Below are 26,945 nucleotides of genomic sequence, written 5' to 3' on the forward strand. Positions count from 1 at the left end.
GTTTTTATATAGGTGTGTATGCCCAGATATTTGACCAGTTGTCACTTGTACTTTTTTTTCTTTGCTGGAAATTAAACCTAAGTGCCAAAAAAAACCCATCTATGTGCCTGAGCTCCAATGCAACAAGAGTAACAATTTTTTATTTTAAATATTAATGAGAAAATTTTCTTAGAAATTTTGTAATTGTGGCTGGATATGGTAGCTTATACTTGTAATCTCAGCTTTTAGGAGGTTGAAGGGGATCAGGATTAAGGATTTAAGACCATCCTCTTTGGCACAGTAAGTTTGACACCAGCCCAGCCTACATCAGCCTCTCTCTTTGATAGCGAGAGAGTCAGAGAGACAGAGAAAAGGACACAATTAAAAAATAAGGAATTGGAGCTGAATGAAAATTAATTCATACTGAATAGGATGTAGGTTTAGAGGTAAAAGGCACTGTATCTAGACAGCGGTGATTGTCACATAACCACCCTGGACATGTGTATAGAGGACAAACCAGCCACAGCCAATGATAGAAGACTGATCTTGACAATTGTTGAAACATCTTGTTTCCCATATTTACTCTAAGTGGAAACACGTGATACAACTTAGAATGCCTGTATTAGATCGCCTCAAGATGGAACTCTGTCTTCTTAATTGACTCTCAGTTACTTGACGTACTATACTGATGCTGTTGATTCCATTCATAACTGACAGCTACTAGTAACAGATAGAGTGGAACGCAGCAAAATCTCAAAAATTTCCTTTTTATATGTGTCATCATTTGAAGAAATTTAATTGTTACCACATTTTTATTACATTTTAAAGCCTATTATTTATTGTTAACCATAATAATAAACTTCAAATAAAACCAACTTAGCACAAAACAGTATGACTAAGCCAATGGTTGCAGAATGATTTTTGATAGTGTGCATGTTAACCTTATGACTTCAGTCTATTTACTTGACACAGAAAGTGTGGTCAGTTTATTAAAGTAAGGAGGTAATAGTAGCTCATTAATGTGACTTCAGTTGCTTGCAAGAAATAAACCAATGAGAGTCAATAACATTTTTATTTATATTCTAGAGCAAAAAGAAATACAATTTATGGGACCTAAAATACTTCAAGGTGCCAGATTAATGGTCCAAAAATTATGGAATCTGATGAAATTAGGCAATTCAACTAATTGAAGTTCTTTCAAAGTGTGACTCATAGAACCTCATGCTGATGACTCAGTCTCCCACTGTTCACTAACCTCAAATCCCACCTGTGCATCTATTACTGAATTTAGAAATGTTATAGCAGTATGTACCTAGGAATGTAAAGGTTCTTGGCAGAGCACATTTTCCTTCCTGAAGGTCACAGCAGGTAGTGATGTAGGAGAGAACACCACCAGTGGGCCTGAAAACTCTAACTGCCTTGGCATCTTGTCTTAATTTCAGGTGAACAAACAACAATGCTTCTAAAATAAAAGTGTTTATCAGGGCATTCTTTTTTTTAATTTTTTATTAATTACACTTTAGTCATTTTGTATCCCCCCATAAGCCCCTCCCTCCTCCCCTCCCGATCCCACTCTCCCTCCCCTTTCTGCATGCATGCCACTCCCCAAGTCCACTGATAGGGGAGGTTCTCCTCTTCTTTCTGATCTTAGTCTATCAGTTCTCATCAAAAGTGGCTGCATTGTCCTCTACTGTGGCCTGATAAGGCTGCTCCCCCCTCAGGGGGAAGTGATCAATGAGCAGGCCAATCAGATTATGTCAGAGGCAGTCCCTCTTCCCATTACTATGGAACCCACTTGGACACTGAACTGCCATGGGCTACACCTGTGCAGGGGTTCCAGGTCATCTCCAGGAATAGTCCTTGGTTGGAGTATGAGTCTCTGGGAAGTTCCCTGTGTTCAAATTATCTTGTTCTGTTGCTCTCCTTGTGGAGTTCCCATCCCCTCCAGCTCTTACTATTTCCCTCTTCTTACATAAAATTCCATTCACTCTGCCCATCAGTTGTCCATCAGGCTCAGCATCTGCTTTGACAGTCTATACTGCAGAAGCTTTCAGAGGCCCTCTGTGGCAGGTTTCAAGGTTGTTTCCTGTTTTCTTCTGGCTTTCAGAGGCCCTCTGTAGCAGGTTTCCGAGGTTGTTTCCTATTTTCTTTTTCTTCTGATGTCCATCCTCTTTGCCTTTCAGGATGGGGATTGACCATTTTAGTTAGGGTCCTCTCTTTTGCTTAGTTTGTTTAGATGTACAGATTTTACTGGGTTTATTCTATGTTGTATGTTTATATGAGTGAGTATATACCATGTGTGTCTTTTTGCTTCTGGGACAACTCACTCAGGATGATCCTTTCCAGGTCCCACCATTTACCTGCAAATTTCATGATTTCCTTATTTTTCATTGCTGAGTAATACTCCATTGTATAGATGTACCACAGTTTCTGCATCCATTCTTCAGTTGAGGGGCATCTGGGTTGTTTCCAGCTTCTGGCTATTACAAATAAAGCTGCTACAAACATGGTTGAGCAAATGTCCTTTTTGTGTACTTGAGCCTCTTTTGGGTATATGCCTAGGAGTGGTATGACTGGATCTTGAGGAAGCGCTATTCCTAGTTGTCTGAGAAAGCGCCAGATTGATTTCCAGAGTGGTTGTACCAGTTTACATTCCCACCAGCAGTGGGAACCAGCAGAAAGGTTCCCCTTTCTCCACAACCTCTCCAGCATGTGTTGTCCCTTGAGTTTTTCATCTTGGCCATTCTGATGGGTATAAGGTGAAATCTCGGGGTTGTTTTGATTTGCATTTCCCTAATGGCTAATGAGGTTGAGCACTTCTTTAAGTGCTTCTCTGCCATTCGATATTCCTCTACAGAGAATTCTCTCTTTAGCTCTGTTCCCCATTTTTTAAGTGGATTACTTGCTTGTTTAGTTCTTTATATATATTGGATATGAGTCCTCTGTCAGATAAAGGGTTGGTGATGATTCTTTCCCAATCTGTAGGCAGTCGCTTTGTTTTGATGACGCTGTCCTTTGCTTTACAGAAGCTTTTCAATTTCATGAGGTCCCATTTATTGATTGTTGCTCTTAGAGCCTGTGCTGTTGGTGTTCTGTTCAGGAAGTTTTCTCCTGTACCAATGAGTTCTAGGGTATTCCCCACTTTTTTTTCTAGCCGATTTAATGTGTCTGGTTTTATGTTGAGGTCTTTGATCCACTTGGACTTTAGTTTTGTGCAGGGTGATAAGTATGGATCTATTTTCATTTTTCTACATGTAGACATCCAGTTGGACCAGCACCATTTGTTGAAGATGCTATCTTTTTTTCCATTGTATGGTTTTAGCATCTTTGTCAAAAATCAGTAAGTGTGTGGGTTTATTTCTGGGTCTTCTGTTCGATTCCATTGATCCACCATTCTGTTTCTATGCCAGTATCATGCAGTTTTTATAACTGTTGCTCTATAGTACAGCTTGAGATCAGGGATGGAGATACCTCCAGAAGATCTTTTATTGTAGAGGATTGTTTTAGCAATTCTCGGTTTCTTGTTATTCCATACGAAGTTGAGAATTTTTCTTTCCAGGTCTGTAAAGAATTGTGTTGGCAATTTGATGGGAATTGCATTAAATCTGTAGATTGCTTTTGGTAAGATGGCCATTTTTACTATGTTAATCCTGCCAAGCCATGAGCATGGGAGATTTTTCCATCTTCTCATATCTTCCTCTAATTCTTTCTTCAGAGACTTGAAATTTTTTTCATACAAGTCTTTGACTTCCTTGGGTAGGGTTACACCAAGGTACTTTATGTCATTTGTGGCTATTGTGAATGGTGTTGTTTCTCTAATTTCTTTCTCAGCCCTTTTGTCTTATGTATACAGGAGTGCTATTGATTTTTTTTGAGTTAATTTTGTATCCGGCCACTTTGCTGAAGGTGTTTATCAGCTATAGGAGTTCCCTGGTAGAGTTTTTGGGGTCACTCATATATACTATCATATCATCTGCAAATAGTGGTAATTTGACCTCATCCTTTCCCATCTGTATCCCCTTGATCTCCTTCAACTGTCTTATTGCTCTAGCAAGGACTTCCAGCACTATGTTGAAGAGATATGGAGAGAGTGGGCAGCCTTGTCTTGTCCCTGATTTCAGTGGGATTGCTTTAAGTTTCTCTCTGTTCAGTTTGATGTTGGCTATAGGCTTGCTGTAAATCGCCTTTACTATGTTTAGATACGTGCCTTGTATCCCTGATCTCTCCAGTACTTTAAACATGAATGGATGTTGGATTTTGTCAAATGCTTTTTCAGCATCTAGGGAGATTATCATGTGGTTTTTTTCTTTCAGTTTGTTAATATGGTGGATCACATTGATGGATTTCTGTATATTGAACCACCCCTGCATACCTGGGATGAAGCCTACTTGGTCATAGTGGATAATATCTTTGATGTGTTCTTGGATTCGGTTTGCAAGTATTTTCTTAAGTATTTTTGCATCAATGTTCATAAGGGAGATTGGCCTGAAATTCTCTTTCTTTGTTGAGTCTTTGTGAGGTTTAGGTACCAAGGTGATTGTGGCTTCATAGAATGAGTTTGGCAATGTTCCTTCTGTTTCTATTTTGTGGCATAGTTTGAAGAGAATTGTAGTTAGTTGTTCCTTGAAGATCTGGTAGAATTCTGTGCTGAAGCCATCTTATCCTGGGCTTTTTTTGGATGGGAGACTTTTGATGACTGCTTGTATTTCTTTGGTGGATATAGGACTATTTTATCGATTTCCCTGGTCCTGATTCAGCTTTGGTAAGTCAAATCGATCAAAAAAATTGTCCATTTCATTTAGATTTTCAAATTTTGTGGCATATAGACTTTTGAAGTAAGTCCTAATGATTGTTTGGATTTCCTCAGTGTCTGTAGTTATGTCCCCCTTTTCATTTCTGATTTTGTTGATTTGGGTGGTGTCTCTCTGCCTTTTAGTTAGCTTGGCTAAGGGTTTGTCGATCTTGTTGTTTTTCTCAAAGAACCAGCTCTTGGTTTCATTGATTCTTTGAATTGTTTTATTTGTTTCTAATTGATTGATTTCAGCCCTGAGTTTGATAATTTCCAGCTGTCTACTCCTTTTTGGTGTGTCTGCTTCTTCTTTTTCTAGGGTTTTTAAGTGGGCCATTAAGTTGCTTGAATGAGCTGTCTCGAATTTCTTCTTGAAGGCACTTAGTGCTATGAACTTTCCTCTTAGCACTGCTTTCATTGTGTCCCACAAGTTTGGGTATGTTGTGTCTTCATTTTCATTGAGTTCTAGAAAGGCTTTAATTTCTTTCTTTATTTCTTCCCTGACCCAGCTGTCATTTAGTAACCAGTTGTTCAGTTTCCATGTGTGTGTAGGCTTTTTGCTATTTCTGTTGTTGTTGAAGTCCAGCTTTATTCCATGGTGATCAGACAGGATACAAGGGATTATTTCAGTCTTCTTGTATCTATTGAGGCTTGCTTTGTGACCAACTATATGGTCTATTTTGGAGAAGGTTCCATGAGGTGCTGAGAAGAAGGTAAATTCTTTTGTGTTTGGGTGTAAAGTTCTGTAAATGTCTGTGAGGTCCATTAGATTCATGACCTCTGTCAGAGATATTGTTTCTTTGTTTAATTTCTGTTTAGTTGACCTGTCCTTTGTTGAGAGTGGGGTGTTGAAGTCTCCTACTATTAATGTGTGGGGATCTATATGTGGTTTAAATTTTATCAATGTTTCTTTTACAAATGTGTGTGCTCTTGTATTTGGGGCATAGATGTTCAGGATTGTGATGTCTTCCTGGTGGAATTTTCCCTTGATGAGTATAAAGTGTCCTTCCTCATCTCTTTTGATTAATTTTGGTTGAAAGTCTATTTTATCAGATATTAGAATGGCTACTCCTGCTTGCTTCTTGGGTCCATTTGCTTGGAAGGTCATCTTCCAACCTTTTACCCTCAGGTAATGTCTATCTTTGTGTCTTAGGTGTGTTTCTTGTATGCAACAGATTGCTGGGTTTTGTTTACGTATCCATTCTGTTAATCTGTGTCTTTTTACTGGAGAGTTGAGTCCATTGATGTTGAGAGAGATTAATGACCAGTGGCTGTTAGATCCTTTGATTTTGATGTTGGCTGTGTTCATAAGGTTGTGTGCTTGGTTGCTTTCTGTTTTGCTGTAGTAAGGTTAATTATTTCCTGTGCTTTCTTGACAGAAGCTAATTTTCTTGGGTTGTATTTTCCCTTCCAGTGTCTTCTGTAATGCTGGATTTGTGTGTAGCTATTGTAGAAATTTGTTTTTGTCATTGAATATCTTGTTTTCTCCATCTATGAGGACTGAGAGTTTTGCAGGGTATAGTAGCCTGGGTTGACATCTGTGTTCTCTTAGGGTCTGCATGATATCTGTCCAGGCCCTTCTGGCTTTCATAGTTTCTGTTGAAAAGTCAGGTGTGATTCTAATGGGTTTGCAGTTATATGTTACTTGGCCTTTTTCCCTTGCAGCTTTTAGTATTTTTTCTTTGTTCTGTATACTTACTGTTTTGATTATTATGTGGCGGGAGGATTTTCTTTTCTGGTCTAATTTGTTGGGTGTTCTGTAGGCCTTTTGTATTCTTATTGGCTTCTCCTTTAATTTGGGGAAATTTTCTTCAATGATTTTGTTGAAAATATTTTCTGGGCCTTGGAGAAGGGAGTCTTCTTTTTCCTCTATTCCTATTATTCTTAGATTTTGTCTTTTCATATTGTCTTGGATTTCTTGGACGGTCTGTGTCAGGAATTTTTTGGATTTAACATTTTCTTTGATAGATACGTCGATTTCTTCCATTGTATCTTCTACACCTGAGATTCTTTCTTCTATTTCTTGTATTCTGTTGGTTATGCTTACCTCTGTAGTTCCTGTTTTCTTCGCTAAATTCTTCCTGTCCATTATTTCTTCCATTTGTGTTTTCTTTAATTTTTCTAGTTCTATCTTCAGGTCTTGAGTTGTTTTGTTTACTTCCTTCACCTGTCTGCTTGTATTTTCCTCTTTTTCTTTTTGTTCCTTCAACTCTGTCTCTTTTATTTCTTTCAGTGATTTAATTGTTTCTTCTCTGAAGGCCACAAGCTGTTTGACTGCACCTTTTCGTATTTCTTCACGGATGGCCCTAATCTGCTTGTCTTTATCTTCCTCCATTTCTTTACAGATAGCCATGATCTGTTTGGTTTTATCTTCCTCTAATTCTTTACGTATTTTATTTGTTTCCTCTATTATCCTCTTCATCAACATACATGTAAGGTCATCTTCTTGATTTTCTATTATGCTGCATTGTTCAGGGCTGTTCGCCTCTGGATGGCTGGGTTCTGGAGATGCCATATTGCTCTGTCTTTTGTTGGTTGATCCTTTACGCTGACCTCTACCCATTGGGCTGATTTAGGTGTTGGCTGTTAGTTTCTGTGCTTCCTGGAGTCCTGAGGTAGGGAGTATCCCCTTGGCCGGAAGATAATTTTTCCTGAAGGAGTCCTTCTCTGCTTTTTGGTTATGGTCACTGTATGGCCAGTGTTTCTCAGGAGTTGCCACTGCTCACCTCAGGTTTATAGCCCTGAGTAGTAGCTGTGGTCTATGTTAGGCAGGGGGGGATCTCCTCTTACCCATAGAATTTCTCAAGACAGCTGCCCCACTGCTGGGTTTCTTGTTATAAATTTAGTGTGCTGCTGCTCACTAAATTTATATGTACAGTCCTCTTGAAGAAACTACTGATTCCCTAGCTGTGGGGTTTTCTCCCAACAGGGAAACTCAGTCTGTTATCCTGGGGCGCACAGTTCTGTCCGGGAAAGTGGGAGGTGCACTCAGCCAGTCTCTGGGCCAGAGGCTGATTGCTCCGCTCTGGACCTGGAGAATGTGCACCTAGGTTGAGTTGGCACCTGGGGGCACTGTTCTGGTCTGGAGGCTGGGTGCCTCACTCTGGACCAGAAGCTGTGTGTCTCTGTCTGGGATGGCGGCTGCAGGCACTGCTCTGGTCCAGACACTGTGGGTGCAGCCCTCTTGAAGGACCAGGGATTCCCACAGTTTTGACAGTCTAGCTAGGAATAACTGGTTGATCCTTGGCACAGTATCTGAGGGCTGCTGTAATGGCTCTCTGGCTTTTGTAGGTCTGAGGATGCAGCTGTGTGTCCCAGTGCCCTAGGGGGACTCAATAATGGTGGCAGAGCACAGCGCTCCTGCCTGCACTAGAGTCTGCGTGAGTCCAGGAAGTGTTTTGGTGCTGGGTGTCCTAAGCGTTAGAGCTGCTGACCCCCTCCGTTGGGGGTTTCCTCCTGCCAGAGACACGCAGTCTGGTGCCCTGGTGCCCACAGTTCTATCTGAGGCGGTAAATCAGGCATGCAGGCAGGCGCCTGTGTCCTGGCTCTGGGTCCTGACTGGCTCCTGGGGCACCCGCGGAACCCGAGTCTTTTCCAAGGGATGTCTGGGTAACCTGAGGTTGGTCCCAATTGTTTCCTGCTCTGTGGGGTTATCTCTCGACTGGGAAATCCAGTCTATGGTGTTGTGGGCCCACAGTTCAGTCTGGGACCGTGACCAGATTGCGCTGGCGGGTAGCTCTGGGCTGGCGACCAAGCGCCTGGCAGAACCGGGATCTCTTCTGCGGTTTAGCCGGGTGAGTTAAAGCTGATTGAATCCCCCACCCTGGGGTATCCTCTCACCTGTGAAACACAATCACTTGTGTTTTATGGCCGTGAGTTCTGATTGCTGGTCACTGTGCCAATCCTGCTGTGCTGCTCCTCAGAATGAGAGTCCTCCTGGCGCCGCCATCTTGCCCCACCTATCAGGGCATTCTAAAGCCAGCCTTACAGACAACTGCAGTTAGGTTTTTTTTTGTTTTTTTTTTTTTTGTTTGTTTGTTTGTTTTGGTGTGTGTGTGTGTGTGCTTTAAACCCAAGCATTTGCTGGATTGTAGTTTCTCCTCCATTGAAGTTTCATAGGGACAACTGACCTCAAGAATCTCCTTTTTGGCTGCTCATCAATATTTATGGTTCCTTTTACCTTTGTCAAGTCTTACCTCTTTCTAAGTGAGCATCAGTATTGCGTTTAAGAAAACATTGTCTTAAGAGAGAAATGGAGGATATTACAAAACAGTAATTCATATCAACAAAATATCAGTCTTGAGGTGCTAAATTAGAGTGTCTCTAATACTGTCTTTTAGTGAGTGTCAGATTTTCATGAGATAGATTAATCCTGTAGGCATACTGCTGAATGAGAGAAGCCAACTTAAAAGGTGGCTGTATTCTAATCATGCTATATTATTCTAGTCATGTAGCAATCTGGAGTAAGCAAAACTATACAAATAGCAAACAGATCAATAGTTGACAAGAATTCACTGGAGGAGACTAGATGAGTACAGCACATGGCTCATATAATTGTACCTAATACTAATATGGTTGATAAGTCATAACATACTTTGGACAAAATTTGGAACAGTACATAGAGTAAACTTTAATATAATACTTAGAAGGTAAAAGGATCCCATTGAGAAAATGAGTACAGCACAAGAAATGCTTTACAAATGTACAAAATAACCTCACTAAATAAGATGTGAGAAAAACATGGCATCCTAAATAACTCTGAAGGTTAATGAAATCTATAAGATTAAAGGAAAAAACAGTAGGCCAACATTAAATAAAAATAATCAAATTTGTTTCTTATAGAGAGAGTTTAACCACAACATATGTATGCTGAAATTGAACAATTTAATAAATCAATAATAATAGCAGCTAGGTTTTTCATTGGATGTTTTCCACAGATGAGCAAGAAAATGAGCTAAAACTGCCCTTAGTAATTTGTTATAGTTGCAAATGGTTATATTTGAAAATGCTTATTTGTGTGGTAAGTGTTTACATTCATGTGTGTGTTCACATATGTGTAAGGTCAAAGGTCAATGATAACTGTCTTCTTCGTTGTTCGATACATCAGTTTCTGAAACAGGAACTGGGTAGCCAGAAAGCACAGATACAGCAGCTTTTATACGGTTGCTGGGGACTGAACTTGGTTCCTCATGGTTAGTGGCAAACACCGACTGAGCCACTAGATAGGCCCTAGCTCCTATTTGAAAGCATGCATGGATAAACACATGTACAGAGGTCAGAATATATCCATTTATTTCCTTCTTATCAGCTAATAGAAGATAAGAAGTTAAAATATCAATGAAAGGAATTAGATTACTTTAGAAAAATAATTGAATCCAACACTGGGGAGGTCAAATACAAGACAAACCTTAATCATCTTTTGGTCTAAAAAGAGGAAGAACATGAAGAGAAGTAAGAATGAGAGACAGGGTGAGGAGAGAAAAGAAGAAAGAATAATGCTATCGTGTCTGAGAAGAGAGCATCTAGAAATTTTCCCTCATGACAAGATGGAAACAATCTGAACAACAGGACAATGGAGTATCATTGGATTGTAACCCAGGATAGAAACTAAATGCATTTGAATGAATTAGTCGGTAAATAAATCGTTGAATGGGTGAATTACTAACTGAATGAGGACAATAAGACAAGAGTAAGTAATGTCTGTAGGTATATGTCCTCAAGGAGATGAAGTACAACTTTGTCCTAAAGAGTGTGAAAAATAAATGAGAGAATATAATCTTATGATACAGAAAATTGGAAAACACACCAAAAGTGCCTTAGTTAAGGTTTCTTTTGCTGTGCTAAAATACCATGATCACATGCAACTTGCGGAGGAAAGAGTTTATTCCACTTACACTTCCATGCCACACACTATTTATTATCAAAGGACGTCAGATCAGGAGCTCAAGACAGGGTGGGAACATAGTGGCAGAAACTGATGCAGAATCCATGGAAGGGTACCACTTCCTGTCTTATTCTCTGTGGTTTGCTCAGTCTTCTTTCTAACATCATCCAAGACGACCTGCCCAGGGCTGGCCCAACACACAATGGGCTCAGGTCTTCCCACATAAATCACAAGAAAATGTCCCATAGGCTTACCTAAAGCCAAAGCTATGAAGGCATTTTATCAATTGGGGTTCTCATATCTCTTATCCCAAAATAGAGTCAAGTAGACATAAAACTAGACAACACAGTGTTAAGTAATGCTGATGGTATGACTCCATAAAATGTTGTAATTAAAATAATACTTTACCTTTGTGATCTTTCTCCTTAACATATATCATTTTGGTGATATCATAACATTAACAATAAGAAAACACCAGTCAAATGTCAGCTGAGGGGAAGTCTACTCATTTCCTGACCACAATGACTTAAACTGTCAATGTTAATCAAAAGCAGTAAATATTAGATAATCCCATAGCCAATGCAAGCCTATGACACTATGTGGTGTCAAGAAAGATTTAAGTACAGAAAACAGGATGATACATTCTTTTAAAACATAAATATGAATCATGGGAAAACATTTTAGTTTTTTCAAATTTATAAAAATTAAAGTTTATATGGATTGTTCCTTTGCTAGGCAGCACTTGGGGATCATTTTTCTCTTTAATGTAAGCAGCTCACACTCACTGTACTATATTCATGTAGAAAGATACTTAAGTATAGATGGAATTGCACTTTCTTGGGAAAACCAGACAAATGCTAGCTGGGCTTGAATATAAGATGTGCCCTGGGTTCTATTGGCTATAATGAGCTACATTTTTTCTTACTTTTAATTGTGTGTGTGTGTGTGTGTGTGTGTGTGTGTGTGTGTGTGTGTGTGTCTGTGTGTTTGTGTGTAGGTAATTGAACATGACTGCAGAAGCTGCACAGGATTGAATTTATGGGCAGTGGTGAGTTGTTTGATGTGGATACTGGAAATCTAACTCAAGTCCTCTAAAACGGCAGCATGTACTTTTAGTAGCCCCTGGACCATCACCAGAGCCCCTAATTTCATTGTTTTATGCATACTTAACGGACCCTTTAAACCTTTACCTTGAATGTCTTTACAAATTCTGTTCTTTGTTTTTGTCTTCCGTATGTGTAGCAACAGAGACTCCAGAGTGTCAGAGCTTCTTCTGCTTATGAACTTGGCTTGTCCGGAGCCACTGGACCCTGGTTTCAGGCCAACTTTAAGAAAGCCACACTGTCTCTGGGTGAAAGTAGTTGTCAGAGGGTAAGTCCACACCACCAGCTGCCATGCATCCCTGTCAATTCTTTCAGTCCCCTTACTTGTCATGTATGATTAGTTTATGCTTCTGGCCCCTGAAGATACTGCAACCATGTGTGGTATAGCCAGAAAGAAACACATACATACACATAATTTAAATTGCAAAAAATAGAAAGGAGAATCCTCTTCCATTGCTGGTGGGAATTTAACCTGTACAACCACTTTGGAAATCAATCTGGTGCTTCCTCAGAAAATTAGAAATAGTGCTACCTCAAGAGCCAGCTATACCTAGGCATATACCTAAAAGATGCCCCACCATTCAATAAGTACATTTGCTCAACCATGTTTGTAGTGGCTCTATTCGTAATAGCCAGAATCTGGAAACAACCTAGATGTCCCTCAACGGAGGAATGGATACAGAAAGAGTGGTACATTCACACAACGGAATACTACTCAGTAATTAAAAACAAGGACATTGCAGCCAGTCCTGATGAGACCTGATAAGCTAGGGTCAGATGGAAGGGAAGGAGGACTTTCCCTATCAGTGGACTTAAAGCGGGGCAGGGAGGAGATGAGCAAGGGAGGGTAGGATCGGGAGGGAATGAGGAAGGGGGCTACAGCTGAGATAAAAAATAAATAAACTGTAATTAATATAAAAAATAAAAGTTTAATTAAGAAAAAAACAAGGAAATCATGAAATTTGCAGGCAATTTGTAGGAACTAGAAAAGATCATCCTGAGTGAGGTATCCCAGAAACAGAAAAGATACACATGGTATATACTCACTTATAAGTGGATGTTAGCCATATAATATAGGATAAACATACTAAAATGTATAGCCCTAAAGAAGCTAGAAGACAAGAAGGACCCTAGAGAAGAGGCTTAATCCTCATTCAGAAGGTCAAACAGAATAGGCATTGAAAGTAGGAGAAGACAGGAACAGGACAGTAGGCTTCCACAGAGGAACTCTGAAAGGCTCTACTTACCAGGGTATCGAAGGAGATACTGAGACTCATAGCCAAACTTTGAGCTGAGTGCTGGAATCATTATGGAAGAAGAGGGAGATAAAAAGACCTGGAGGGGACAGGAACTCCACAAGGAGAACAACTGAGCCAAAACATCTGGGCTCAGGGAGGCCGCAGAGACCAATATTCCAACTAAGGACCATGCGTGGAGAGGATGTATACCCCTGCTCAAGGAAGCCCATTGGCTGCTCAGTTCCCAAGTGAGTTTCCTAGTAAGGCGAACAGGGGCTGTTTCTCACATGAACTCAGGGGCTGGCGCTTTGATCACCTCCCCCTAGGGGTGCAGCCTTTCCAGGCCACAGAGGAAGATGATGGAGCCAGCCTTGATGAGACCTGATAACTAGGGTCAGACAGAAGGGGAAGAGGAGAAGGTCCTTCCTTATCAGGTGAATAGGGAAAGGACATAGAGGGAGAAGAGGAAGGATGGGTGGGACTGAGAGGCGACAAGGGAAGGGGCTGCAGCGGGGATACAAAGTGAATAAACTGTAATAAGTAAATATATAAATAAAATTAAATTTAAAAAGAAAAGAGAAACCCCAAAAATAAATTGGAAAAAATAAAAATGTGTATTCACTGCTGCCAGATGTGCTACATATTTTTGTATATAATACAATTGACACATGTGCTATTCATTCTTGGGGATTTGTCAAGGTTTGGAGCATTTGGGTTATTGTCTATAAGGAAGTCCATATATGTTTTATATAATATAGACTGAGAGGCTGTAAATCTATTTTTGTTTTTGTCTTGAGATTATAAATTCATGTTATTTACTGAAAAAAAAAACTAGTCTACTCTCTTTGTGCATGTTAGAAATACCTTGTAGCCAGGAAAATATTGCTACTGATATATCAGAATGTATGGCATCTGTGGGGTACCAGTGTATACTCACTGGCCATAGTGCTTTGAGAATAGTATGCAGAAGATGAGGGCACCAATCTTTTAATAACTAATATATAATAATAACTTTAGTACACCAGTAAAATAAATGAATAGCTTGAGAACATGCCTGACAGAGTGTCCTTTAGCCAATAATAAAGTGTTGGACTGGCCCCTGTGGTTCTGTCCAGAAGAAGCCATCTGCTCATTTGCTTACAAAGCAGGCAAGTTTGGTTTAAAATATCATTTAAAACCCAAATACCACGGATGAACTATATAGCTACAGTTTCAGCCATATGGCTGGGGTTGCTTGCAGACACTGGGCCTTGTTCAAAGGCTGGCAGTATGTTTATCTCTAGTTTCTCGACACAGGAAGGTGGATGGTTTGATATCAGATTTCCTGAACCTGTATCTCATCCTTGTGCAGAGGTATATTGCATGAACTTTAGATTTCAGGATGATGCTTAGTCACGTACTTAGATTTAAAAGTATTTTAATTGAAAAACAAAAATTGTATACATGTGTAAATTTAATGTGATATATAGTTGTGTGTCATAATTAAAAACACACTTATAACCATTTTATTTCACTCACTAATCTTAAAAGTTTAAATATTAATAAAAAAAAAAGTTGGAAACCAAGAGTATTACACACTGAAACTAACCAGACCAAAAGACTACACAACTTGGAAGAGCCATTCAGAATAGAGGTTATTGGTTTTTTTAATTTTTAATTTTTTTATTAATTATAGTTTATTCACTTTGTATCCCAGCTGTAACCCCTTCCCTCATTCCCTCCCAATACCACCCTCCTTCCCTCATCTCCTCCCATGACCCTCTCCAAATCCACTGATAGGGGAGGTCCACATCCCCTTCCCTCTGACCCTAACCTATCAGGTTTCATGAAGACTGGCTGCATTGTCTTTCTCTGTGGCCTGGTAAGGATTCTTCCCCCTTATGGAGCTCCTGTCCTCCCCAGGTCTTTCTATCTCCACCTTCTTTTATAAGATTCCCTGCACTCTGCCCAAAGTTTGGCTATGAGTCTCAGCATCTGCTTTGTTACCATGCTGGGCAGAGTCTTTCAGAGGCCCTCTGAGGTAGACTCCTGTCCTATTCCCTGTTATCTCCCTCTTTCTATGTCCATCCCCTTTGAGTATCTAGATATGTATTGATCATTTTCCCCAGGGTCCTCCTTCTAGCCCAGCTTCCTTAGGTGTACAGATTTTAGTATGTTTGTCTTATATTATGTGTCTAATATTCACTTATACAGCACAGGCTGTAAGATCAACAATCAATAAATGGGACCTTATGAAACTGAAAAACTTCTGTAAATCAAAGGACACTGTCATCAGAACAAAATGACAGCCTAGAGACTGGGAAAGGATCTTCACCAACCCTATGTCTGACAGAGGGCTACTATCCAGATATATAAAGAACTCAAGAAGTTAAAATACCAACAAACCAAGTAATCCAATTAAAAAATGGGGTACAAAGCTAAAAAGAGAATACTCAATAGAGCAATATAGAATGGCAGAGAAACACTTAAAGAAATACTTAACATCCTTAGCCATCAGAGAGATGCAAATCAAAATGACCCTGAGATTTCATATTACACCAATCAGAATGGTTAAGATAAAAAAATCAAATGACAACACATGCTGGAGAGTATGTGAAGAAAGAGGAACCCTCCTCCATTGCTAGTAGGAATGTAAACTTGTACAACCACTTTGGAAATCAATCTGGCACTTTCTCAGACATTTAGGAATAATGCTTTCTCAAGATCCAGCTATACCACTGCTAGGCATATATCCAAAATATGCTCAAGTACACAACCAGGACATTTGCTCAACCATCTTCGTGGAAGCTCTATTTATAATAGGTATAACCTGGAAATGTCCCTCAACTGAGGAATGAATACAGAACACCTGGTACATTTATACAACGCAATACTACTCAGCAATTAAAAACAAGGAAAGCACAAAATTTGCAGGCAAATGGTGGGAACTAGGAATGATCATCCAGAGTGAGGTATCCCAGAAGCAGAAAGACACACATGGTATATACTCACTTATAAGTGGATAATAGTCATATAAAATAGAATAAACATACTAAAATTTGTACACCTATAGAGGTTTTTTAAGTTTCATTCAGTTTTTGTGCTGTTGAAAACATGTCAACAGTAATTTTTTTTAAAGTCATTTTGAAATAAGCAATATGTGTGCTTGACCCCGGTCACTAGAATTTGTCTGTTCTTCAACTACAATCTGTACCACTGGACAACATCTCAGCTACACTCTGCTCCTAAGAGTATGCTTCTGTTTTCTGTTGCATATTAATGAGGTTGTTGTGTATCTATCACTTTGCGCTCCCCTATTTAACTGAGCTTGGTGCCCTCTGGATTCACTTACTTTGTAGTAAATGACAATGTCATTCTTTTTAAGGCTGAATGGAAATCAACTGTTTATATGTATGACTTATTTTTTAATCTATTCATCTACTGGTTGACACATTCCTTGCTTTCATATTTTGGCAATTGTGGGTGATGCATCAATGGGCGTGGGAGGAACGATACTTAGTTCACACTCTGCTGTAGTCCTTTGTGTATGTACCCTGACCTAGGACTGCTAAGTCTCATGGTACTTCCATTTTCTGTTTTATTTTTCTTTGAGAGCTTTCCCTGCCACTTTCCATAATACCAATTTACTTCCTTCCCAATGAACAATACTTTCCCATGCTTTGTTAAAAATTAAGCAAATAAAATATGGTTAAATTACATAAGTTAAAAATTCATGGCATCTTTACTTTCCTGAATGAAAACTCTGAATTCTAGTCTACCAAATATGGGTCTTCTCTCAGAGAAAATTTTTAATGAGTTTCCTCTCTTTAATCTGAATATTTCTATTCCATACAAATAATAAAAAAAAAACATTGATCCTTATTTCACAAAAATAAGGGAAATTACTCATTCATAACAAAGTCAGAAAACATTCGAGGTGGGGGCTGCCCATGTCGCATTTTAATTGTAAAATTATGACTAAGATTTTCCCATATTTGGAATGTTTTTTAGCTAATTTGAGAAGAAGAAGAATATCTGTCAGTACTGATGCATTTTAGCGGGTTCATCCTCCTTCACAAGAATCTCAAAAGGTTTCCTAATTGGAAGAATTTACATGAAATGGCAAACATTACAAACAACTGATGTATTCTAATGAAGGTCTCAGCAATTGTGAAAATTGACCTTTCTTTTCTCTTTTAAGCATATCAAATTATGTGTCAGTTTCTAGGAAGTATCTAAGCAACTGGGGGAGTTATCAAAAACTAGGAAGCCGTGGAGGAAGACATTTGCTGGGTTGGTTCTACAGTACTTTAAATGTGCAATCAAACCGTAACATTGATCTTTCCCTAAAACTAAAAATAATGAAAAATCCATTATTAAAATGTAAGTCACTAATATAGTTCATATTAACCAGTGACGTGAAGACTATATTTGTAATTTCACTTGCTAAAACTCTAACAAACATTAAAAAAATCAATTTAAAGTCTTATTAATAAATATATATATAATTAATTTATATTAAACAACACTAAAGTTAGATAAATATTGAAAAGATGAACATAAATCGTGGCGTTACTGCTAAATTTCTGTTATGAATAACTTTGACTACAGAGGCTGGAGAGATCACTCAGCTGCTGAAAGTACATGCTGATCTTACAGAGGTCCTTAGTTAGGTTTCCAGCACCCATTGGCAACTCTCAACTATCTAAAATTCCAGTTACAGGGGATCTGATGCCCTCATTTGCTTCAGCAAACACCAGGCATGTATGTGGTCCATACATGCAGACAAAATACATAAAAATAAATCTGTAAAGATAGCTTTGGAAATTTAAAGCAGCCCATAATTCAATACAGAAAAAAAAGTCATGATTTTTGTTTGTTTGTTTGTTTCCACTTTTCTCCCATTTGATAGTTGAAAGTCATAATATCTCAAAATCACATTTAATAACAAATAACCTGAGTAAGCAAAATGACCAACAGTTAAACGTTAGCAATACAGGTGGCTAAATAAATACATTGGCATACATTTTCCTGTGGCTTTACCTAAATCCAAAACTTGAAGAAAATATGTAGAGAAGACTGCTGCATGGGCTAGGAAGCCAATAAGGAAACAATCTCTGACATCTTAATTTTTCTTGTTCATATGCCAATTGTTCAAAATCACATTGATTTTATTTATTTTAGTATTAGGTCTACCTAGAGTCTAGAATTTATTTGAAGAAAAAGAAATCTAAATAATTCACAAAAGGACTGAGAGATAGCTCTGTGAGTAAAGGAACTGCTGTGACAGCATGAGGATCTGAGTTCAAATCTTCATAGCCCACCTACATCTGGGTGCATTTGTCCACATCTGCAATCCATATATGCCTAGGATGAGATCAGAAGACAGGATAGCCTCCAGGAGTTCACAGGCTACCTGGACTGGAGCATACTTCAGCAATCAGCAAAGACTGTCTCAAGCAAGGTGGAATCCAGGAACCGCCACATGCAATTGCCCTCTAACCTTCACATGTACCCACTGGACCCACACATACATTGACACAGAGAAAAAGGGTGGGGAGGGGAAACAGAGAGAGAGGGAACACAGAGAATTCACCAAGTTTTATGTAAAATTCTCGCAAAGTTTGTTATGCTATCTTCTCTCTTGACTGTTTGAAATTTAGATAAAAGGCAGGAAAACAAATATCACAGACGTCCTTTTCATTAAACTTACCTCTGAGAAGAAATCCTCTTGGAACTGCTATTATAAATCAAAGACAAAAAATTATGAGGTCTCTCAAATAGTGGATAGGAAACTGCCATAGGGTACAGGATCCTACCTAGACTTTATGAACTTACCAGCTCAGAAAGATTCCTAATAAGTTTACTCTAGAAATACCTGCAGATCCAGGTTTGTCTCAGCACTCTGCAAAGTAGCAAAGTTTTGGAACCAGTCTAAGTATCTATATCGATGAACACACATACACACACACACACACACACACACACACACACGTACACACACTGAAAGAGAGAGACACACACAGACACAGTTTTATTCAGCCATAAAGAAGAAAATTCAAAATAATGTAGTCCACATGAACATAGATGGAGCTATGTCATATTTTGTCATATTAAGCAAAATAAGCAAGTCTTTCAAACACAAATACCACAAGATCTCTCTCAAATGTGGGAACTTGTTTCTGTGGGAAGCTGTGAAAGCAAAAGGGAGGATATTGGAGAATAAGAAGGTAGTAAGGTAAAAATGAAAATTAGAAGAACCAAAAAGAAAAAAATATAACATGAACTGATTGGCCTGCTCTTTAATTACCTCCCCCTGAGGGGGAAGCAGCATTACCAGGCCACAGAAGAAGACAATGCAGCCACTCCTGATGAGACCTAATTGACTAGGATCAGAAGGAAGGAAAAGAAGTCCTCTCCTATCAGTGGACTAGGGGAGGGGCATGCATGCAGAGGGTGGAGCAAGGGAGGGATTGGGATGGGAGGAAGGAGGGAACCACAGGGGAGATACAAAGGGAATAAAGTGCAATTAATAAAGAAAAAATGTAAAAATAAAAATAAAAAAATTTAAATACAAAAAAACCCCATTTTTTTTCTAAGCATTTGTGTGAAACAAAACATTTTTCTTCTGGTCTCTAAAATTTTGTATACTTTATAAAATGCTAGACTACTTTGCATTTCATCTAAAACTAACTTCAGTGAATCATATATATATATATATACATACATATATATGTATATATATATGCTTCAAAAATTTTATTTTTATTTTGTTATTGTTGTTCTTTTTCAAGACAGAGTTTCTCTGTGTAGCCTTGTCTGTCCTGGATTAACTTTGTAGACCAGGCCGACCTTGAAATCACAGAGATCTGCCTGTTTCTGCCTCCCTGAATGCTGGGATTTCAGGTATGCACCACCATGCTGGCTGTCAAAATTTAAAATTTAAACATATCAGAGTCTTAAGCAGTAAATATTATTAAGCAAAATCAAATTTTCAAGGCAAACAGCTTTATCTGAAGATTTTCTTGAAAGATGACACATTTTTTCTAGTATTTTGCTATTTGTCCTGACGATACATTTCAGAACTCAGATATATCAATGTTTAATTATGATTTGTAGTAGATCATTCCATGTTGACTTCCTCTGATGAATCAACATTTATAAATAGAAATGTCTTTATCACTTCTTTGGTATTTATGCTCCTATTTATTATTGTTTAATTGAATCAGCTAATACATCCAACATGATGTCCAAAAAAGTGGTTACTGTGGATATCTTGAGTATTGTTTCTAAATTTATTGGCAACCAAAATTAAGTATTCAGAATTTGTTCTGTGGGTGCTGGAGAGATGGCTCAGCAGTAGAGTGCTTGCTGCTCTTCAGAGGAACTGCAATTCTTTTCTCAACACCCCTGTGATGAGTCACAACTGTTTCTAACTGTAGTTCAAGCACCAAGGCATTCAGCGTTATCATCTGCCATCAATGGGCTCCTGCTTCCATGTGTACACACACAAGTCTCTCTCTCACACACACACATTCTCACATACACAAGTACACACTCACATAAAATAAAATATGTTCTTAAAGACTCATTATGGAGTGGTGTTTGTTTTGTAACATCTGTTTCTGTGCTTAAATTACCTGGGAAGCTTACTGCAGCTCTCTCTGCTAATTGTTTGTTTTCTACTTGTAGATTTTAATTTCCTCATCTTGCCTCAGTTGCTATTAACGGAGCACAGTGACTATTTGTCATGACTGAATCCGCTTTTGGGGACTTCAATAATTTCTGTTGAATTTGATTTGGTTTGAAGTTGATACCAATGAGAACTTTTCTTATCGCTTTAAACACTCCCTCAGATGTCCACTTGTCACTATTTCTCTTCTGATTTAAGTGCAAATAAATATTTTTGTTATATTTTGACCCTGTGCTGACAGTTTGGACTTGAAGTGACAGAATTATTGTGGCTTGCACCAATGTAAAGTCAGTGGATCTCTTCTAGTAAATGTGGCTTAGAATTATTTTAAATAAAGATGATGAGGAAAGTTTGGATCTGGGTAATCTAAGACATTAAAATAACTAATAAATGAATATTAACAATCATTTCTCTTTTTTTAACCTTTCACTTCATATAAGCTTTAAGGAGCTCTGTAATTTTCCCATTGTTTAAAATTATTTTTTATTGATTTACTGTATTTTCTTTCTTATTATTATCATTTATTACAATTTATTCAATTCGTTTCCTGGCTGTGGCCCCTCCCTCATCTCCTCTAAAGCCCACCCCCCTCCCTCTTCTCCCCTTATACTCTTCCCTTACTCCACTGTAGGGGACATCTTCTTCCCCTTCTATTTGATCTTAGCCTATCAGGTCTCATCAGGACTGGTTGCATTGTCTTCCTCTGTGGCCTGGCAAGACTACACCCCCCCAGGCAGAGGTGATCAGAGACCCTGTCACTGAGTTCATGCCAGAGAAAGCACCTGCTCCCCTTACTAGAGACCCAACTTGGATACTGAGTCTATGGGCTACATCTGAGCAGGGGTTTAAGTTACCAACCCTATATCTGAGAGAGGGCTAATATATAACAAACTTAAGAAGTTAAACACTAACAAACCAAGTAATCCAAATAAAAATGGGGTACAGAGCTAAAAAGATAATTCTTATTAGAGGAATATTAAATGGCAGAGAATACTTAGAGAAATGTTCAATGTCCTTAGTCATCAGGGAGATGCAAATAAAAATGACCCTGAGATTTCACCCTACACCCACCAGAATGGCTAAGATCAAAAACTCAAATGACAACACATGCTGGAGAGGATGTGGAGAAAGGGGAACCCTACTTCATTGCTGATGGGAATGTAAACTTGCACAAACACTTTGGAAATCAATCCGGCCCTTTTTTCAGACATTTAGGAATAGTGCTACCTCAAGATGCAGCTATGCCACTCATAGGCATATACCCATAATATGCTCAAGTATACAAGGACATTTGCTCAATCATGTTCCTAACAGCTCTATTCGTAATAGCCAGAACCAAGAAACAACCTAGGTGTCCCTCAGCAGAGGAATGGATATAGAAATTGTGGTACATTTACACAATGGAATACTACTCAGCTATTAACAAACATTTCTAAACAAAACTTCCAAACAGGATAAGGGTTATTTTAATTAAACAGATCAGTATGGACAACAAAGAAATAGTGGCAGTAAAATAATAGCATTGACAATAATAATAATAATAATGATAAAATTCATAAAAATGGCAGAAAACATACAATCCCTTTCCTTTTTTTATTTGTAAACTTTAAAATCTAGAGGACAAGACAGCAAATGACGGTCTCTTGTGATTGTCATGGCTATTTCGTTTTCTGTTCAAATACTTACCACTCCAAGCTTCCTTTTCCAGAGGTGGCAGGATATTCCACTTTGCACTAGAGAAGATGGGGTATTTAAAATGGGGCCTGAAGGAAAAACAGTACTGGCCTGAAAACGGAAAATCTAAGTTTCGCAATAATTTTAAGTCTTAGAATAGTCAAATTATGATGAATCTGTTAAAAACATAGCCAAAATCATCATAAACAGAAACACATTCAAAAGGTGAGAAGCAGTCATGCATAGACAAATATGAAATTCTGCATGCCACGCCACTGCGGTCAGGCAGCTCTGAGAGCGGTCCTGGCACTACCAACGAAGTATCGCTCGGGTGAGCTCAGATATGCATGTGTCTCGATTATTAAGCAGACTGTGGTTGTTTGGATACTCAAAGAGGGAGAATAATCCCTTCTCCAAAGATATTCATTTTCTAATGCCAACAGCTAATGGATTTGTTCCCTTACATGCTAAACAGTTTTGAAAGATATGACTAAGTTAAGGGTTTTGAGAATGAAAATTACTTTGGATTAACTGAAATAGAAATTAATAAAAATTAGAGAGATTTGAAAGGCTATATTGCTGGCTTTGAATGAGGGAATTTGATAAGAAAGAGATGCAGACAAATCTAGTACATTGTATAGAAAAGTACATTGTATAAGAAAAGGAATGCCCCTTCCACAGGTCTTCAGATAGCATCTGATGATACTGATTTTTAGCCCACTATGATACTTAAGCTTAGCTGTCCCCTTGACTGGATTGAGAGACATCTAGAAAATGGGCAATCACACTTCTGGGTATGTTTGTGAAGCTACTTCTAGAGACTGTTGGAATTTGGATCAGCATAGTGAGTTGAGGAAGACTCACTGCGAATTTGGCCAATGTTGTCCAATATAGTGGAGGTGGGGCAGAGGTCCTTATTGAACAACACTAGAAAAATTAGAAGAAAATGTTTAGAGATTCCCTGCTGTTCTTGAACAAGTGGCTTTGTTTGTTTGCTTCTGCTGCTGCTGCTGTTGCTAGTGATGATGGTGGTAGTGGTGGTTTATGATGATGGCACTCATGAATTCCAACTTCATATTCTTTGGCCTTTGAATACTGACTTACGTAAATGGCCCTCCAGGGCTCTTTCCCAGCTCCTGCTTCAGACCGAGGCTGTGTCATTGATCTCTCTTATTCTGAGGCTCTGGCGTCTGAAAATTATTAGCTGGCTTGTTCGTTTCTCCAGCCTGTGAACAATAATGCGGGACTTTGCAGCGACTGATCATCTAAGCTAATTTAATAAGTCTCCCCTTTAATATATACAGTTTATTTGTTTTGCCTCTCTGGAGATTCTTGACTGATATCAACAATCAGATCCTTTTCAAACTTCTGATCTGTAGAAATTAAAAAAAGAAATTTGAGTTGCCTATACCACTAGAGTTGAGGTGATTTGTTATGGTACTGTTTAAGAGGCCTGTCATAAAGGAAACTCTGCACAAATCAAGTGACCATCCCCAAGTGAAGGGCATAGGTCAGCATGCTGTCGTCAGGTTGTGTCCTTAAACAATGACAGTAAAGCATGAATGACACAAACTCAATGTAATGCAGGCTATCTATATCACTGACAATTGGAAGGAACATAGATTTCTATCTAGGAGTTGGTATCCAGTTCAATGCCATTCTATAATTTCCATTTGTCCTACATTACCGTCTATTTGTCCTCAAACTTCATATGAGCGTACACATTTCACTTTCGTACACATTTCACTTTCCTCCAATTCATCATTTTGGAGAACACTAGGGTTGCATGGAATTTATAGCAAGTGATTTTGCAGTGTTTCTTTTATTACCTTTTCCTTTTTTCATGTCTTAGACATGAAGTTGGCTCTGAATGTGGACAGAAATCTCTTCATCCCTTATCTTGTGCGGTGGACCAAGGATGAAAGTTTACCTGAACCCAAAGAAATTGCAAAATTAAAAATAAGAATTTGTTTAGCAAAAAAAGAAACACATTTTTTATATAAGTTTTGGTGATAATTTTTGAGAATGTCTTATCTTTAAATACAGAGTTTATGGATTATCCCAATTCAACTGAACATCAAGCAGGGCTGTCATACTAACTCATCAGTATGAGAGTTTAGTATTTTATACTCTGACTAAGAGAACAACTCAACAAAACCAAACTAATAATACAGCAATTAAAGAGCATTCAGAGGAAGATTGAGACAAACAGATCTGCATTTGGAATTCTAAGGGGATATTAGTTACTGAGTGGCCACTGTGTTTCAGTCTAGTTGTGTTAAATCTCCTGGTTTTTGGGGGCAAGAACTGTATTTTCCCATTATTTTGACATGCCTCCAGCCGCATATACAACATTTCTAGGTAGAATGTCCAGTAAATGCATTCTGAATCAAATCATATTCCTACAGTTGACTGCCACATAGTACTTTTGATCTGAGGTGATTTTTTTTTCTGAGAAATCAAAAAGAAAATTGTGGTTTTAATGGATCATATATTCTAAGCTTTACTCACCTTCAGCCATACATTACAATGTTTCCTGTATAATTTCTGTGCATGATGCTGAGAACACCTTGAAACTGTGGAATACAATATGTGTCAATTTTGCTCCTTAGTTATCAGGGAATCTACCTGTTATATAACAGTTTTTCTTATGTCAAACAAAGGTAAGGTAACCTTTGGCAGAGACAGAGCAGGTTGATTTTTATTTCCTTTTTTCCTGCATTAGTCAGTAATGCCAGGTCAAAGCTGTTGAGTAAAGCTAGATGCATGAATGAGCTCTGCCTTTGATTGAATGGCCTTGCTCAAAGAATAGCGTGGAAGAGCAAAAAAGGAAGATTCATAATATCAATCCTAGGTTTCCACACTCTTATGCACACATTGCACCTGCTCACACATGAGTCCACACAGGTGACCGCTAATGCACACACGCATGTAACAAGAAGAAAATAAAATCAAATAGGATTTACATAATGCTGAGGTTACTCCTACTTCATATCTGAAAAATACAACCTTCCCTTTCCTATTTGCTTAACGAAAGTTGTTCTTTTTTTATTTAAAAATGAAATAAAACAAAAATAAGCTAGGGCTTGTGGTCTGTAACAGTCATAGATGATTGTGTGCATGGTCATATTCCCCCCCCAAAGTGGCAAAGCCAGTCATTTGTGCAACTTGACTCCACGTACTCACCATGACCAAGGACCCAGAAAACACTTCCTTTGTGCTTTCTATTTGTGCCCTCCTGACTTCATTAAAAATGTATTCTGATCCAATCATCTGGTTTTGTTAATAGCTCCACAAAGGAATAGTCACTGCTAGAGCCTGAACACCGTGATCCATTCTCTTTGATTATTGTTCAGCAATTTCGCTAATATGACAGCTCCTGCTGAACACTGGCTCATTATGTTTTGTTATTGTTTGTGAGAAGGAATATCAAATGGCTAGCAAAGGGGCTTACAGGGAGTTATGCAGCTGACAGTGGCTGAGGAGCTCTGGCTGTATCGTTTGGTTTTGTTTTGTTTTGTTTCAGGCATTGTGAGAGACCAGCCAAGTTGCATCCTGCTCTACCCATCTTTCAAAATGAAATGAAGAGTGTTCCCACTCCATTTCAACAACCTATCACTCCAGTTCTGGCCTCCCAAAGCACCAGGCATTCTCGTGGTGCACATACATACATGTCGTCAGATTCTCATACACAAAAAATTAAAAATAAATATAGCCTTTAAAGAGAGAGAGTTTTGAACTGTAACAAGATTCCACACTCAACATTAAAGCTTGACAATATATTTCATTGCAGTTAGTGAAGAAAATATGTATGATAGATAATAATATACATTTACACTGATGCTGATATCCTGAGAAACACTATGTGTGGATAAACACATTTTCTCCATTCTCAATATCATTTGCCCAGTGGAGATACCTGGATATTTATCACTGTCTATTTTTCATATGAAACATAATTAAAGTATCCTTCAAGGGCTGTATATGAGAGATTCATTTTTGGGAACAAGTGGCTGCCAGACTGGGTCTCTTGCTAACAGTTCGTAGAAGGCTGATGTCCCACTCTGCGCTCCACACTTTTCAACCTGATTTACCTACATCATGCACATTCTGTATTTATCAGTTGATACAGACAGCATGACTTGGAGTCATTCTCCTCAACTCTTTTGGGTCTGTCAATGGCTTAGCTTCATCTACCTATTGTGTCCTAACATTGCATTAGGGTCTTAAGTAGTTTAGTCATTAGGAACCACTCCAATCTACTTTCAGGGGACTCATCCTTTTAAAAAGCATTATATTTTACCTGCCCATTTTTGTTTCTAAGACTTTTAATTATTAAAACGATATAGAAGAAAACATATCTAAATAAATACAGTGTTGAACAGTTTGATTTTTATTTCTTTTTTCCCTTTCAGTAGCATGAAAAATTTTCAAGTTAAACTCACTTTCTACATATTATTTTTTAGCGTGTTATAAATCATTGTACACAGCTTGAGTGGAGTGTTTTGTACTTGGTAATGTCAGTGGGAAGACCTTAAGGAGAAATAAGAAGGAGGAGAAAGAAGAAGAAGAAGAAGAAGAAGAAGAAGAAGAAGAAGAAGAAGAA

General features: G+C 38.4%; 1 pseudogene; it reads right to left on the reverse strand.

The window, feature by feature from the left end:
• LOC129679190 (40S ribosomal protein S3-like) overlaps positions 1-12,086 on the reverse strand; it is a 62,713-nt pseudogene extending 50,627 nt beyond the window's left edge.
• Between the last annotated feature and the right edge of the window lie 14,859 nt (positions 12,087-26,945).

The sequence above is a fragment of the Psammomys obesus genome, unplaced genomic scaffold (genome assembly GCF_907164565.1).
Source record: "Psammomys obesus unplaced genomic scaffold, mPsaObe1.curated_primary_1811, whole genome shotgun sequence".
Lineage (NCBI taxonomy): Eukaryota > Metazoa > Chordata > Mammalia > Rodentia > Muridae > Psammomys > Psammomys obesus.